Source organism: Gallus gallus, chromosome 3, assembly GCF_016699485.2.
Source record: "Gallus gallus isolate bGalGal1 chromosome 3, bGalGal1.mat.broiler.GRCg7b, whole genome shotgun sequence".
NCBI lineage: Eukaryota > Metazoa > Chordata > Aves > Galliformes > Phasianidae > Gallus > Gallus gallus.
This window is the reverse complement of record NC_052534.1, coordinates 70903344-70919997: the sequence shown is the minus strand read 5'-3', so window position 1 is coordinate 70919997 and position 16654 is coordinate 70903344.

Genomic DNA, 16654 nt, shown 5'->3' with positions numbered 1-16654 from the left:
GTCTCCACCTAAGTACAGATAGTCTGTTTTTGCCAGTCTCATAATGTACTTATTATGTAGTTTTCATGAAATATGTGCTTTCCTAGATATCTTTCACAAAATGTATTTCCTATCTTAATGCTATCCTAACTGTAGGCTTGGAAGAATGTTACACTCGTAGTTAAAAGAACTCTTAACTTAAAATTGCCTTATTCTATACAAATGAAGGAAATAAGCACAAAGCATCTTTTAAAAACACTGACATTTATAATACATTTTTAATTAATTATTGGAAAGATCCTTATCCAGAGTGTCCATTATATAGGAATCACCTAACTTCATTTGCTAGTTAGATGTCTATTGTAAGCTATTTGCCTAGGCTCACCTCCTCTCTGATTTATTGTTTTATTTGTTTGTTTTTAAAGTCTCATTGGCAGACAGAAGTATCTGCAGCTGGGAGAACTCCTCTTGGCCACTCAGAGACCACATTCAGAAGTCTAACTAACTCTGGCTATTGTTTCCTAAAAGGACCTGTTTGAGAACAGTCTATAGGTGCATATTTTTGTGTTCCCTTCACAGTATGTTATAAACTATCAAATAACTACATTTCCAAAGACACAAATTTAAGCTACAGAGAATGAACCAGACAAAAGTATTTATTTCAAACATTTTTAATAAATTATGAAGTATGATTCACTGCCATCTGGCTCTGATGCTGAAACCAAAGCCAGACATCTATAAAGTATATGTCTTGGCACTAACGACTGGAGCTTGTGGAGAGAATGATGCATGTGATCTTTTTCCTCTAATGCCTATATCTTTGTGAAAGTTGAAGGATGTAAAATCTCCAGGAAAAGCAAAGCCCCTAACTGCGTTTCCTTTAAGGCATCAAACGACACTATTATATCTGAACACGGCTTTCAAAACATCTGAAAAATGTGTGTACATGCAATTTAATTCACATTAATAGGATAAATCATACTAAATGAGAAATAACTTTTGGACTCTGAATGAGAATCTCATATTCCATACTCTCAGACTTTATGCTATATTTAATCTACAAAGAATATATAGTGAATGGTTTAAAGCTACCTAACTGCTGAGAGGGGATACAAGGAATAGACAGACATAGGATGTGCTTTTTAATACAAATTATATTTGGCCAAAATATTCTGTATGTGTTTTGTGTTTAGGTGAGACCTTCAAATGGAACTGCCCAAATGGGATCACAGCCAAAGGTAGGGAAAATTCTCACCTCAGCAGTCCCGTAATAGACGTAAAGGTATATTGAAATACCCATTGTTCCACACTTTACTCTGAGGTTCAGAACACCATACCTGCAAGACACATATTTTCTTACAGGTTTTTGTATCGTCCTCTGTATAGACATAGACATTTTTCAAAGACCTCAGTGTTCAAATGGTAGATCATGCATTAAGCCTTATAATCTCAAATGATTTCATCTATTTTTTATAGTTTAGAATTGTTTTATCTTTTATTAAGGCAGAGATTCTTGTCTTTTGTGAAAACTGTCCCTTTACAAAAACAAACCAAAAAAAAAAAAAAAAAAAACCCACAAAAAACCTATGAAAAAACAAAACAAACAAACAAACAAAAAAACACTGAAGGAAAACAATAGCTGTAGCCTCTGTTTCAAGCTTCTTTCTTTTCATTTGTTCAATGGTTTCTACTGTCTTACTGTAGATTTAAATTTGTCAGTCCACATATATTAGCTGGGCTTTTCCTGTGGACAATTTCTATCTCTGAAGTATCCATATATCTACTGATGAAAAATGTGCAAAAACACAGCTGCTGTTCTGCAAAATCTGTGAGTATGTCAAGTCTGGAGATCTATCTTGTCTTTAATTTCTCTGCAGATTAAACTAATTAAATACATGGATTTGAATGAATCCAATCTATTACAAAAATAAGTGTTGAGCAGACAAAACAATGTGATAATCTATATGCTGTCTGAATCCAGTCAGTACTTTCGGAAACATGATAAGTGCATTATGTTTTGTCATCAGTCATTATTTATGCCCTCTAACTGCATTGTGTATTGTCATCAATATTTTATTTATCTCCTCCTGGACACAGAGTCTTTACTAATTAGAAGCTTAAGTATTAATTTGCAAGTGATCTTACAGGTCAAAGACAAGATGATCTGTAAGAATTACATGTTTACAAACACAAGCAAATAGTCTTTCATCAAATAAGAAAGGTGTAAATGTCATCCCTCGTGGTCTACAACAGCAGATAGCAATGGCCTTAAAGTCATCCTCCTGCCCAGGCCTAACCCCACCTCTATAACACAAAATCTGAGCATTTCCAGCAAACCAGCTTGACTTGGATGATTTCTGAATTTCCAGTAGTGAGGTTAATCACTTCCCTTCTGTTCTCATGTTTGGAGTTTGTCTAGACAGACAGCAGCAGCAGCCCTATAGCTGCCTAACACTATTCTTTAGCCCCTTCAAGCTAATGAGCATGGACTGTGCTCCCACTTGGAACATTTTTGTGTTCATGTCTATTTTCCTCCACTAGCTGAAAAAGACTTTTTTCAGCTTTTTTCCACACTTTTGCCTCCATGCCTTCTCTCATTCAATCTTACTTAGCAATGAAGTAATCAATTCCAAGTAATTTAGCTATCTGATCTGTTGAATCAATGATAAGCAATAGCTGCATTGGTCCAAGATATTTTGATCCAAAAATATATTACTACCTTGATGAATCTTACAGTCATGTGAGAAAGACATTTGTCAATCTCTGTGCCAATGTCACTGTGGGAAGTCTCATATTTCTAACTTATATAGATTTTTAAATTATGTTATTTTTTAAAAAAATTCTGAAACAAATAGAATCCTAGAAATCAGAGTAAATAGCATAATGCCTCAATGCAGAAACTCTTTATCTTTTACATCTCAACAGAATAAGGCTTTTCTGAAGCATTTGGTCCTGGTTTAAAGAGAGCAAATATACATCTCCAAGCCTTCTTGTCTTTCTTTTTTTTAAAGAAACCTAGGTGACTTTTCATAGTACTCCATTCTTCTGGTTCTAGCAATTGTTTTTATCTGTTTTCCAGTCTGAGTTTCTCTTTCCTGGAAACAGCTGGTAAGAATTGCATTTCAGGTCTTGTTCTAAAGCCTGGAGAATGGCATTAACAACTCCCTTTTCTCTCCGGAAAGGCAGATCCTTACGTGCATTTCAGCTGTGTGTGCCTCTCACGCAGCTTTAGCTTACTGGCAGCTCACAGCAATCCCAGGAGTTTTTCCTCTGTTGTTTTCCAGCTGACAGCAGTGCTTCCTATTTATTATAAAAGAAAATTATGTGGCTTTGTGCTATTAAGAATTACCGTATTTCTACAGTGCTCATTCTTCCTCTATCCTTAAACTATTTCTTTCTTTACAGCAGCCCTAAACCTTATCACATCAGCCAAATCTCTACAGTATATCATTAGTAATAACATTCACACAACCTTACACTTTGCCTCAGGTCTCTGAGAAAAAATATGGAATAATTTGACTGGCCTTACAATCCTGAAAGTTCCAAATTAACTTATTTCTCCTCAAAATCTTTCCAGAAAATTTGTTTCTTATCGTCATCCCCAAGTACCATCCACATTTTAGCTAACATTTTTTTTCTCCTCATCTTATAATTCTTTAACTTACTGGATTTTTCTTTAGATGAACTAATGAATTCCAGCATGATAACATACAATATCTGATAATGAAATCTTTGATCTGAGTAGATTAGCTGTGCTGCAGCACTTTCAAAAGTTCTCTGCTGGTGACTTTACTTCCAGGTCTGAGTACACATTCTCCAACTGTAGACGCAGGCTGCAAAAGTGTTAAGTGCTGCGACACTTATTTGCAGTCTCTAACTTAAGGAATGCTATTTTATCACTTGCTATTAGTTAACATATTAAAAATAAAGTAAATCTGAAATGCTGTCTTTATAGCTAATTCAAAGTGTATTTCATTCCCTTTTCTCTTGAAAATTTCAAGTCAGACTAATGTGAATGATTAGCTTTGTTTGGATCACACTCCATCCTTCACACAAAACTGTAGCCATTGTCCCAACGGCTGGTCTGCCGAAGTAGATTTGCTAGGAGAACTGTAGTTTTTGGTGTTCGTGCTGTTAGATTTCTGGGGTGAAGATTATCAGCTCCTCTGGACTGGCACTGAACTCTTGCAGTCTTTTCTCTATCATTTTCTTTTTAATTTAATAGCAAAATATCTCAGTTCCATCTGTTAATCTCTAGAGATGAAATTTATTCACACAAGGAAGGACAGCTGAAAGTCATTGAATTAGTAGTAATCTTTAAACTAGATCTCAGTGTGCAGGAAAATGTTATGTGAGAAATTCCTTAGGACTTTCAGTTACTCTCTCACAATAAGTTCCAGATAATATTACTTTAACTCACACTTAAAATGTTTGTCCCTAGGTGGCTGACCTGAAAACTGGGGAGCTGAATTTCCAAGGTTCTTTCTTTACCACGTACCATCAGCAGAGATGCATTTTTTTTACTGGGAAGTAAATACATTTCTGATTAATTACAGAACTAATCAAGTTTCTTTCTCTCTTAGAAGTACTGACTCTGTAAAGCTAAAAAAAATTAAAAGGCATGCATGAGAAAATGTGTTCCATAAAAAGATAAGACACAACTCTGTCTTTCTGTAGTCTGTCATTGAGTAGAATCAGCTCTGTTTAGAGGAAGGTGAGAATTTGCTGTGGTTATTTTTCAAAATATAGTTGTGTTTTAAAAATAAGTTCATCTAAAGAGTCTGAGTTTTTTCTGTCCTTTTTAGTGCTGTAACTACCACATTAAATTTTTAATGCACTATTTTGAACTTCTTTTCCTATGTATAGATGTTCACGACAATGAATTTGAATGCTTGTAATTTTATTGAACAAATACGTTTTAAATTATATTCTTTTTTTTAAGTAATTGTATTTGTGTGTTCTCTCTGTCTCTCATATTTTTTATTTAAGTTAGACAAAGGCCTTTCATGAGGAAAAAATATATTTGTTCTTTCTCAGTTTCCTTCTATTATTTTAGAGACTCTATAACTAATTTTTAGAAACTCAGTGATTTTTTTTCGCTTTCTCATACATTTAAAAAAAGTCATATTGCAATCAAGTTCATTTCAGACATACTGTTTCCACATTTCCTCTCTTCTGTGTTCAGACCATGAATGCTTTCAAGTTCACCAGCCATCAGATTTTTGGTAGTTTCAAGGGAAGTTTACCAAAGCTCGAGGGCTAACATACATCAGTCAGAAGTTGGCCTTTGGACATTTTTATAATTCCAGTATGTAGGTGTGGGATCTGCCTATTAGTCCATGATGAGAGTAACATGTATGCCTTACACTAGCACATTTATGTTGAATTTTCACTGCAGATAAAAGTCACCTCTTACTCATTTGTGATATGTGTGGATACAGAATTTATGGTAGCATCAGACAGTTGAAAGAAAATTTCATACTATACAGAAAAAAAAATCTCTTAAAATTAAGGAACTAGAAGATATTTTCTTGTATAAACATTGGGTCATATTTTATGACCCAAAAAACTTTAGCAATTTCAGCAATTTTACCTTCTTAGAATACAGTGAAAAAATCTTGAGACATTAATTCACATCATGTGAGAATCCTTGATGGGAGCTAAAGCCCCTGTCTCCAGAATCAAGGTCATGCTAGATAAAAAAGCTTTATACTATAGAAAGATTCTGTAAATGGGCAAAAGTTAGATAGAGCTGTTTCACTGAAATAACTGTGGGTAGAAGTACAGTTTTCAAAGGAGAAAAATAATATATGATCTTGACAGAATTCTTTAAGAATTGTAACGTTGGGCTAGAGCCATGGGTAAAATTTAAAGTCCATTCTACCCTTTTCTAGTACCAGTGGAAGGACTGCTGTTGAATATAGTGAAATCAATGGAGGGAGAAATGTATTTCAGTTTCCTTGATTATGGTTGAAGTCTATCATGCATTTAAATTCTTGAACAGAAGAAGCTAAGTAAGCTTGTATTACTGCATCTATAGTTACAATTTATTATTATTTTTTTTAATGAAAAATATCACTGACTAAAGGAAACATGAATAACATGTTACACATTTCTTTGCTTGGCAATTCATTTTCTTAGTGCAATCACAATTATTTTTTTTTCAGAAATAAATCTTGTTGCCAAATACATTCACTTCCATACCTGATTATCATGAACAAAACATGGATATTTCCAACTAAGACTGTTGAATAGATTATCCCAATTGGGGTGGGAAGGACGAGTATCTCTGCAGCACTGATCAGCTTGTAATGATGCTGTTCACTCCAAGACCTGTTGAAGTCTAGTATAGCATTCTGGCAGGAAGGATAAAATTCACTCATTCTTCAGCAACAATAATACTTGGTTTTGTAGCAGCAATAGAAAAGATATTATTTATGGACTAAGTATTTGAATATCATGATGGAAGTATTGTATCTAAGTGTACTTTGTTGTTTAGTATTTCTCTCAGCTATAAGTTACACTTTTTCACAAAACGACGCATAGCTAATGGTGGTGACTATCTCAAAAAAGCATGTTTTTTAGCTGAAAATTACCTCTATCAAACAGTGTTATTGTGTTCTTTGTATCTGTTGTGATTACCATGGCAAAAATGGAAGGCATTACTTTCAGAGCAAACTACGCATATAAAAGCAAAATAACTTAGTAAACCTTGCTGAATTCAGATAATTGATGCACAAAACTGTCCTGCAGTTACTCCCATACCAAACAGGTAATCAAGGTGTAAATCATACTTGTGTATTTTTAATACTAATTTGTTGTAGTAGGCGCTTCATCAGAAGGCAACACTAATTTAATACAAATTTATTTGTATCAGGAAGGGAAACTTGCAACAGAATGCTTCTTGAGTGCCAACAGTGGGGTAATTTTTATACAGGTATAATGCACTTAACTCTAAGACCAGGATCTTACAAACTTTTTGTTTCACAACAAAACCATGATGCAGGAAAGTGTCTTTGGATGGTGAAGTACCATTTGCAGCTTATGAAGCCTGAGTGAAAGACAGTTACTTGTGTTGAAGATAAAATAAAGTCAGATACCTCTGTGAAAAAAAATTCTTCTCACAAATATTCTTGAGGTCATACATTACTAAGGAATTTGTGAGATATCTTAAAGTCCTGAATGTTATACAGTAGCAAAATCACTTTCTACTTTCTACTTTCCACACAAAAATTAAATTGGCTCTGTTATCCGTGTAAACTCGTTCCTAATGGCTGATCACTCCAATGAGCATTTAATAATGAGAACTACACTTGGCTAAAGAATATTGTACCTGTTTAGTTCTTGGAATCTATAAACCGAGTGCTATTTTTTTAAATAAAAAGAGATTATTGTTTTTCAGCCGGCAATGAAGTCATATTTCCTGGTGTGTGAAAATGTAAGATCAGCTCTTTGTTAAATAACTGAGAAAAGAGTAATCATTTACTTCAGGAAATAGAGCTAAAGTTGTAGGAGAGCAGCTTCCAAGCTAACAAGTCCTTTCCAATATCCAGATATCTCAATTGATGCATTAAATGATGACACGACATTACCCTTCATATTTCAGGGGGTGTTGTAGTAGACGTAGAAAAAAAAAGCCTTATAATTTAGTTAACATCAACTCCGTGAAGAGAGATTATTCAAAATGGTATCATCACCTTTTTTTTTCAGTGACAGAATGTCAAACCTAAAAGCTACTCCCCGGAACTTCAGGTTTAATAGATGTGTACTTTTTCAACATTTTCTCAGACCAGCTATTACCACCCAAAAAGGAAAGACTGAGTCAGTAAGGGAAACATCTTAGCAAACCTATGTTTAACCATAAAAGCAGAATGTGTATGCTCAGCATTGTGAAGATAAGCACAAAGGTGTCCTCTTAGGGGCCCAAATGATCCGGCAACATAACTTGTACTCACTTCCTATAACCAGTGGCAGAGAAACAAAGACTGTGCTCAATAGTGTCTCTACCACCCATCCTGCCCTTTCCTCTAGGAGATGGCAAGCCACGGTCTGCAGTAAAATTAAGCAAGCTCCATTATAGGAGTACTAGTATTATGGGCAAAATTCGTACCAGTATTTGTTCATCACTTCAGGGCACAGAATCCAACTGCCCACAAATATATCATAAAGGTGAATTTTGTAGAATCATAGAAACATAGAATGGCTTGGGTTGGAAGGGACCTGAAGAATTATCAAGCTCCAATCCCCCCTGCCACAGGCAGGGTCACCAAACTGTAATAGTAGACCAGGCTGCCCAGGGCCCGATCCAACCTGGCCATGAACACCTCCAGGGATGGAACATCCACAGCCTCTCTGAGCAGCCTGTTCCAGCATCTCACCACTCTCTCTGTAAAGAACTGAATTTTGTTCCCTGACGCCCCTCTCCCCAGAAAGGAAAAGAACGCGTATTTAGGACGTGGAGTAGGACATTTCCTTGAACTCTAGATGAAACTGGCTAATGAAATTGAATAAACATTTGGATAGAATAGTTTTGACAGAAGAGTTCTGACTGAATGAATATCCTTAAGACCTCTCTGGTATATGCTATACTCTTACACTATAGAAGTGTTTATAAAATGTGCCTAATCTTTTGCTTCTCCTGCTGTATATAGTTATGTTTCTTAGTAAATAACTATAACCAGATAGTTCAGGCACTTAAAATACATAGAATTTATAGTTTGAATATATTCTTCATAACTGCCAACAGATATTACAGGAACGAGTGCACACTTACACTGATTTGTTTTCAGTAACACAGCATATTTTTATTGGAGAAAAGATCAGTCAAGAAGAGTAGCGATTTTTATCCAAAAGCTTTGCATTCTGAAGGAATAGTTCTTGGTGATAGCTTAATCAAATAACAAACAGACAAAATAAGTGCTTTTTTATTCAGCTTCATTCATTCCATTCCAGACTGATTCGTACATGGAAAAAGCCAGCTGTAGAACCTGACTGCTGCTTTCACTCAGGTTTGGTGTCATTTATCACTGCTCTCACTTTCTCTGGTGCCTGTGGCATGCTCAGATTTTGTCTGAAGCACAAGTTCACATCTGGTTGCTACACAGTTTTGCAGTTTGGTACCAGGCAAATGTTCACCTCATTTTGATCAAGGAAATGCATCTTCTGGTCTCACTGCTTTTTAATCCTTTATCTTGCTCTTTTCTCCACTGCCTGTATACTAGAAAGACTAGAAGATGTGGATTTAATTCTTGTTCCTGCCACTGATTCAGTGCATGTCCTCTGGTGTGTCCCCCTGCTTATTTAAACAGTAAAAACATCTATGAGTACAGTTATTATTCACAATAAGAAATTCACTGATTCTTCATATATGATTGTAAGCTTCATTTTCTTTTAACTCTGAGCAAAATACTGCTCATTTTGATTACAGTATTTATTACCTGTTGGATTTTCCTGGTCAACCATTTCCTAAAAGAATTATAAGATTAAAAGCTTATCAGTTTCTAAGACATTTACTGAAATATTTATTTTTGCATATGTAACAGTACCCCAGGGCTCTTGAAAATGAGGCCTTGTATTCAAATGCACTGAAGATTTAAAATAAGACACTAGGAGCAACTCTGCTGATTCCTACAGCTCTGCTGAAATTTTGTCCCCAAAAAATCTGTCCAGGAAAAGACAGAAGTAATGTTACCAGAAAAGACATTGGGTGGGAATAGTATAAAAGTAGCTTGTTTTAAATAATGTATCTAATGAAGCAGATTATCTTCTCTCTGCTGCACTCTCTCTCTCTAGAACTGCTAATTAAAGGTTTGTATTTCCTCTCTTTTTATCAACAAATGAGATCTGAAAGTGTTTTCTTCAGAATGTAGGGTGGAAAAATGCAACCCATAGATCGAAAGGGGGCAGCTTGTGATTAGATCAAAATATATTTGGAATGTTTGGAACAAGCTATGATTTGTACTGAAGGATGCTATTGTGCTTTTGCTTAGTGTTTCTTCATCTGCTTCTGAAATACTGAAACATCTTCATTTCTTTTTTTCATGTGCATCCTCTGGCATTTGCAAAGACTTCATTGTTAAAGTTCTGTAAAAATTCTGCCTATGAATTATTTAAAATAAGCATGCTCTGAGCATTGTCTAACTGCCTAATTTTATACATAACAAAACTGCTGTATTGTAAGTCAGTTTTAATGGATATTCTAGGACTCTGATACTGTTGGGATGCTACGGTTTGTCCTGTCACTGCTTCCCTTGAGGGCATGCCATACTTTACATGGCAAGGTGCTATTGCTTAGCAGTCAAAGTAAGCAGAAGCTGTGGTTTGAGTCAACGTGCTGACACAAATATGAGAGAAATGCCAATTTTTCTGCATATCAGCTATGCCCTTGTAAGTGATGCAGTTTTGTTTCTCATTTCTAGGATGAAAAATAATATAACGCATGAGATTGCTCATAAGGATAGTGTATATCAACAATTTGGTGGGAATAGTTTTATTTAAGTGAAGAACAGAGAAGTATTTAAACAGAGATCCACCTACTTGGGCAAAGAACTGATGAAGAAATTAGGACAGTTTTGTGAAGTATAGCTGAGACAGGCTCTTCCACTTTCATGCAATAACCCCATCTGTACCGTCATGGCAAGACCAGTGCTGGAAGAGCAAGTTAGATATTACTGCTTATGTTTCACCACTTACATCCACTTGGGCTGAAGACCTAGTGTACAAAGCAATACATGTATATAAACAGTTTCACAGCTTTTTATGACTGGATACTGAACAATCCTCATTACCTGAACACAGTGCAAAGTTTCAGAATGAGCGAGGAACTGGGCACCGAGTAAAACAGCATGGCAGAAAGTCTCTGAACTACTTAGGGTCTGTTCTGCCATTTAAATTGCAGGGATGGCCAGGAGAACAAGGAGGCCAGGAGAACTGCTACATCTGCTTCTATGATTCCATGTTTCAGCATCGTAAAAACAGCTCCACTGTGTGTTTGACTCATGTAGGTAAAGTGAAGGACAGAAACTCAAGATCATGTTTTAACTGTGTGACATCACTTTTCTATGTCCGACATAATCTTCTTTGGTCTTTGTGTGTGGTACACTATCTGCTGGTAGGAGAGTGAAGAAGCCTTCTGGATGTTCCTCCTGTACTTATAACAAAGCTCCTGTGTCTTTCTTTGGTTTCTTTTGCAATCCACAGCCCACCCAGCTGGATTAAAATAACACTGGCATGGATAACTGTATCTTTTTTGACATATCAACTTTTATTTTGGGTGAGGGAGAGAGGGGGAGAAGAGGAATATACTGACTAGAAAATGCTGAGAATGTTGTTCAATATATGACATTTTCATTGAATCATAGAATTTTGATGACATTGTAGCAGAAGCTGCTTGGAGATTTATATGCAAGACCAATATAAATTCAATGGAAGAAAAGCTCCCATAGCATTTTTTTTTAGTAAATCCCTAACTACCCTGTAGTTGGCATTACAGAGCAGTTGTTTGTTTCTATAATTCTGATGAATGAACTAGAGTTCAACTATTAAGGGAAAACATTTTTCTTCACACGATATGACTTGAGTTCATACAAGTCTGATATTAGCATGCATAGAAAATGAGTCAACATGTCACAAAAAGGGCAATATTTAAACATAACGCCCCATTTGATTTTTAATCCTGATTTTACTGCTTGACAGTTATGTTGCACAATAGCCTTTATTAAAACCCTCTACATTTCATTTCTCCCAACTGAATTTCTGCTGCAAATTAAAGATATTTCCTTATTTCTTAATAAATATGAAACAATAAATGACCAGTGGAAAAGGTCATCCTGAACCATCCCAGTGAGTTGAAAGGAATGGAAAATTATAATTCTTTTTAAAAGTTGAACTCCTGACTTAAAATACAGCCACCACTGCCCACAATTCTTTTCTTAGAGTTACTACATCCTTCTCAGTGAAGATGCTGCCCTAAGCGCTTTTCCTTAGATCATGCCAGAGCATCTTTCTCTTCAAGATGACTTTGTGTTTAGAATGATATGAGCCTTCACCTTTCTCCCAGCAGCCAACCATCTCCAAGATTTTACCAAATGTGGACACATCCCTGCACTAATGATAAGATAAGCATCAATCCCAAAGTGAGATTTTAAGCCTATTTATTTATCCATTTACTTACTTATCATTAAAAAGAAAGAAATCCGTCAAAGTGTATATAATTGTAACAGCCTCTGTCCAGATGCCCTTCCACCTCATCGAGGAGCCCCCAGGATATTTCACCGTCCCTGTCCCAGGAGCAGCAGCAGCACCTGGAGCCCACAGAGCCCCAGCACCCCTGGCTCCCTCAGATCCCACCACCTGCTTGGACTGTGCTGTGCCCCTCCAGCCCCCACCCAGGAGCTCACTCACCTGTGGCCATGCAGGGCTCTGGCTTGCTGAGTGCCTTCAGCAGGATAGGGGGAGGCTCCCAGCATGCAGTCCAAGCTATGCCCATTGCTGAAAGCTCACATGAGTGCTTAATCTAAAAAACAGCATGATAGTAACCTTGGAGTGACAAATAAACAGGCAAACAACATCCCAAAATTCCACTCTGTGAATGTATTTTAAAGATCATTGGAAAACGTGCTATCCTATCTCATACCTATCTCACTGCTTACTTACAGTTCCACGAAACCTGCCTGATGTTTCCCAGAGTCCTTCATAATCGATTAGGATGAAGAGCAGAAATGGCCCTATCTGCCTCACATCACAGTGTCTCTGCACTGTGGCACAGTTGCTGAACTGTACTAGAACAGAGAGCATCGGGCAGCTCTGGTTCAGGATTTTCAAAGCAGAGCATCTGTTTCTGATTCTGATAAGCAAAGACAGTGTCATAAATAAATAATTTTTTAGTTCCTTTAATAGGAGTGTGTGAATACAATTAATTCAACTGGTAGTTATTCTTCTTGTGTGCGTGTGTGAATCTTAATACTTTATACCCAATAAATACATGAATTGAGGACTCCTCAAGCTAAGCTACGACAGCACCCCGGTGCTGATAGATTATTCCCAGCACCATTCCTTTCACACCTCAGTGTCATTTCAGCAAAAACATTTCAAGTTGGTTGGAAATTAATTTAGCTGTAAAGCACCTGATTCCTCTCACTTCAAAGACATCAATCAGTTGATTAGGTTCAGATTAACCAGATTAACATCTCATATTCTGTAGAAAAAAACTTACCCAAATTTTCTGAGTTGCCTTAGAAAAAAAAATCCCACTGTGCCCTCTCAGAGCACTGCAGCTCACATAGGGGTATAAGAAACATGAAGTGCTTCATTGGAACAGACACACGAGAAAAGCTGCTGGGAAAAATAATCAATTTGGGAAACAGCAGTGTATGTTTTACACCCAAAGGAAAGTGGAAGCCTCAGGGGCATATTCCTCACTGATATGCTCTGGAAATGAAGGCTTCTCAGATTGCTGCCAGCTGCCTTTTGTGCCTATGACTGAGCCATCTGGGATGCTTTAGCTGCACCTAACATTTCTACTGGAGATGTGCAGCATAGCTGCAGATTTCATTGCTCCTACCCTGCTCTTGTCAAAAGATCAGGGTTAGAAAAGTTTGCCCTTAAAAGAAATTAAATGAGTCTACCTCAATCTGGCAGAACCAGGTTAGAAGTAAATCATATATGTAATTTGAGGACTGCTCTGAAAGTAATGCCTCCTATTTCATTATGTTGGCCCACAGCATCAGAGGCAGATGTTGATGGTATGGCAGTATAGGCTGAAACTTTCCACCATGATTCTGCTACATTTTGTTGCCATGCAACAGATGGGAGCAGAGGGGCAGTCTGACTCAATGGTGTCTGGCATGGAAGTGCATATGAATCATAGGAGTGGAAGCAAATTCCTCCATGTGAAAAAAATGGCACCCACTGACATTCATCAATGCTTTCTGAACATTTATGGAGACCAAATAATGGATGTGAGCACAGTGAGATGGTGGGTGGTATAGGTCTGCAGAAGTAGGGACAAGCAGCCCAGAATGAAGACTGTGGTTCATATGTAGAGGATCTGTCTTAGGATGGAATATTGTTGGAAAGCATTATATGGTAAGAGCAGACATCAGTGTAGGTCAGTGTGGAAAATCAAATAAAGACAGATGAATGTGGCCAATACACTCCTTAGAAATATCAACATAAGTACTGAAGAGAACAAGAAGAGATATTCACTTAAATTGGTGTAGGGAGCATTATGCCCTTTTAATGTTTTTACAGCATCGCAAAATCATGGAAGCTTCAGAAAAGCAGGATGACAACTCTAAGCCTGGAAAACAGGCATGTAGAGAGAGATGTGGGGTGAAGGGAAGAGACTGAATCTGTTTTCTTTAGCAAAGAAAAGATTAGAAGCTTATAATGTCATCAGTTTTTGGATATCAACATAAGGAAAAAAAAATTAGAAGTAAAGCTCTTTGCCCAGACAGTAAGGCAATTAAACAGAGTTTGGAGGATGAATTAGAGAAAAAAAAAAACAATGGAATTAAGACATCAATTTGTAGCAAAACCATTGGAACATCTTACCAAGCTTAAAGACAGGTTCTGCAACGCTGAAACAATTTTAAGGTGGTCAGTTTTTCTGACATATATGCCCTTGCTCAAATGGAAATTATTTGGTAATAGTATATTTTAAATTACTTTACAGGTGTACAGACAACTGGTCTCAGTGCAGCGAGAAAGCTGATGCCGCAGTTAGGAAGTATGGTACTTATCCTTTTGGACAAAGTTTCTGTATGGATTCATACATTCAGACCGCAGATAAGGTGACAGAATGGAGATCCTTTTGGCAGTTTGTGACGCTGAGTACCTTGAAGCAAATAAGGCAGCAAATAAGAAAATACCTACTGAGAGGAAAATTATTTAATTTCTTTCTATTCTTCATCTTCAATAGAGAAAATTGACAGTTGTTTTGGATTCATAACAGTTTTGACTAATGATCAGCAACATGCTGCAACCTTATCCTGTCTGAGCTGCACAAAGACCTACTGTGTCTGGTTTGGCACAAGCAGTGGAAGAAAAATGGCTCGTAGTTGATTTGGGGGATGTTTAACTGGAAGAGAGAGATAAGAGGAATAAGTAATTTGAATTAAGGTCTAAGCAAGGTAGGCTGGTACTCTGGACTCTCTGTGCTCATTTTTTTCTTTTCTCTTGTTCTCTTTTTGGTACAGTGATTTTTAATTATTTCAGACTGACTGGAAGCACACGAAGAGAAAATGGCAGAGTTCCATGCTTATTGCAAATTCCCTTGGACAGCAGAGAAGAATTTATTCCAAGTCTACCAAATCCACAGAAATGGATTAACCAGAAATAATGTCATGATAATTTTCCTTACTTTCCAAGACAGGCAAAGCTGCTTTCTAAGAAAGGCAAAGCTGCTTTCTAAGAAAGGCAAAGCTTGAACCTATATGGAAGAAAAGAGGTAGGAAGGGGAAGGAGGGCAGCAAATGGCACGGAGGAGCTGCCACCTCCAGAAGTGGCTTTCGGAAGCAAGTCATAAGCCTTTAGGCCTCTAGTCTCTTGTTCTCATGCTCTGACATTTTAGATGTCAACAGCAAATGTCACATATAATTCACAGGTGTTTATCTTGATTGTTGTATCTCTCCACTCTGCTGAAAGACTTCAGAATGTACTTTTCTGAAAACATCATACTCTTCCTGACCAGAATTTCTTTATCACTTTGTAGAAGAGGGCTTAAAAACCTGCATTTGACTCCCTGTTTCTTTGCAGATACATTTCTACATGGAAGCTCAATTCTTTCAAGGCACATTCAGTGCAAAGCCCCAAATAACTAGTCTGTTTTCCCATTTCCCCACAGAAAGTTGCTGCCATGAGCAGCGATACAACTCTGCGCCTGCTTTCTTCAAGTGTTCTGCTACTGTTGCCTTCTAACCTGTGCAACACAGCTAGGATGCTTCCCAGGGCTAAAGGGGTAACTATAATAAGTCACTACCACCAGGTGGTGCTGTGAAGCATCATTTTCCGCACCTTTTTAATTCCTGTGCAAAGTGTAGTAGGCCGAAGATCTACTGAATATCTAAATTGTGCTTGGATGGTTTTGTAAAGAAACTGTTCTCCCTGGGGATGGGAGAGTAAGAGGGTGTCATCTCTGCCTGGGGACCTAAGAAGAGACATACCTGAGCCAAAATTCCTAACAAATAAGCATTTCTATTGGGTCCAAATGTTTAAAAGACCAAAGTTCTGCATGCATTTTGACAGCTCCTACCCCTCCCTTACAAAGTAAACACAACTAATTCTGTGGAAACAAGCCAGTGTGTAGAGTCCAGCCATTGCCTTCTCTTTGACAGAATTGTGTAGCAATGCATAATGAATTTGAAAAAATGGATAATTAAAAAAAACAAAAAAACAAACAAAAAAACAACTTGTCAGTAAGTTTCCTCTACCTAGATAGCAGTTTTCCAGGTAGATATGTTCACAGTAAAACTGGGGGAATTGGGATAAAAATAATAGTTGCTCCACCTAGAGAAAGCATAGACTACACCTTTTCGATTCTGTTCTTGCATGATTTCTTTAGATATGCCTGCTGCTCCCATATGCCTAAGAGTACAAAAGCAATATAGTTCTAGTGTTACATAATAAATCTCTGTTTTACTCCCCAGGTACTTTATATCTGCAAAATATATAAGTG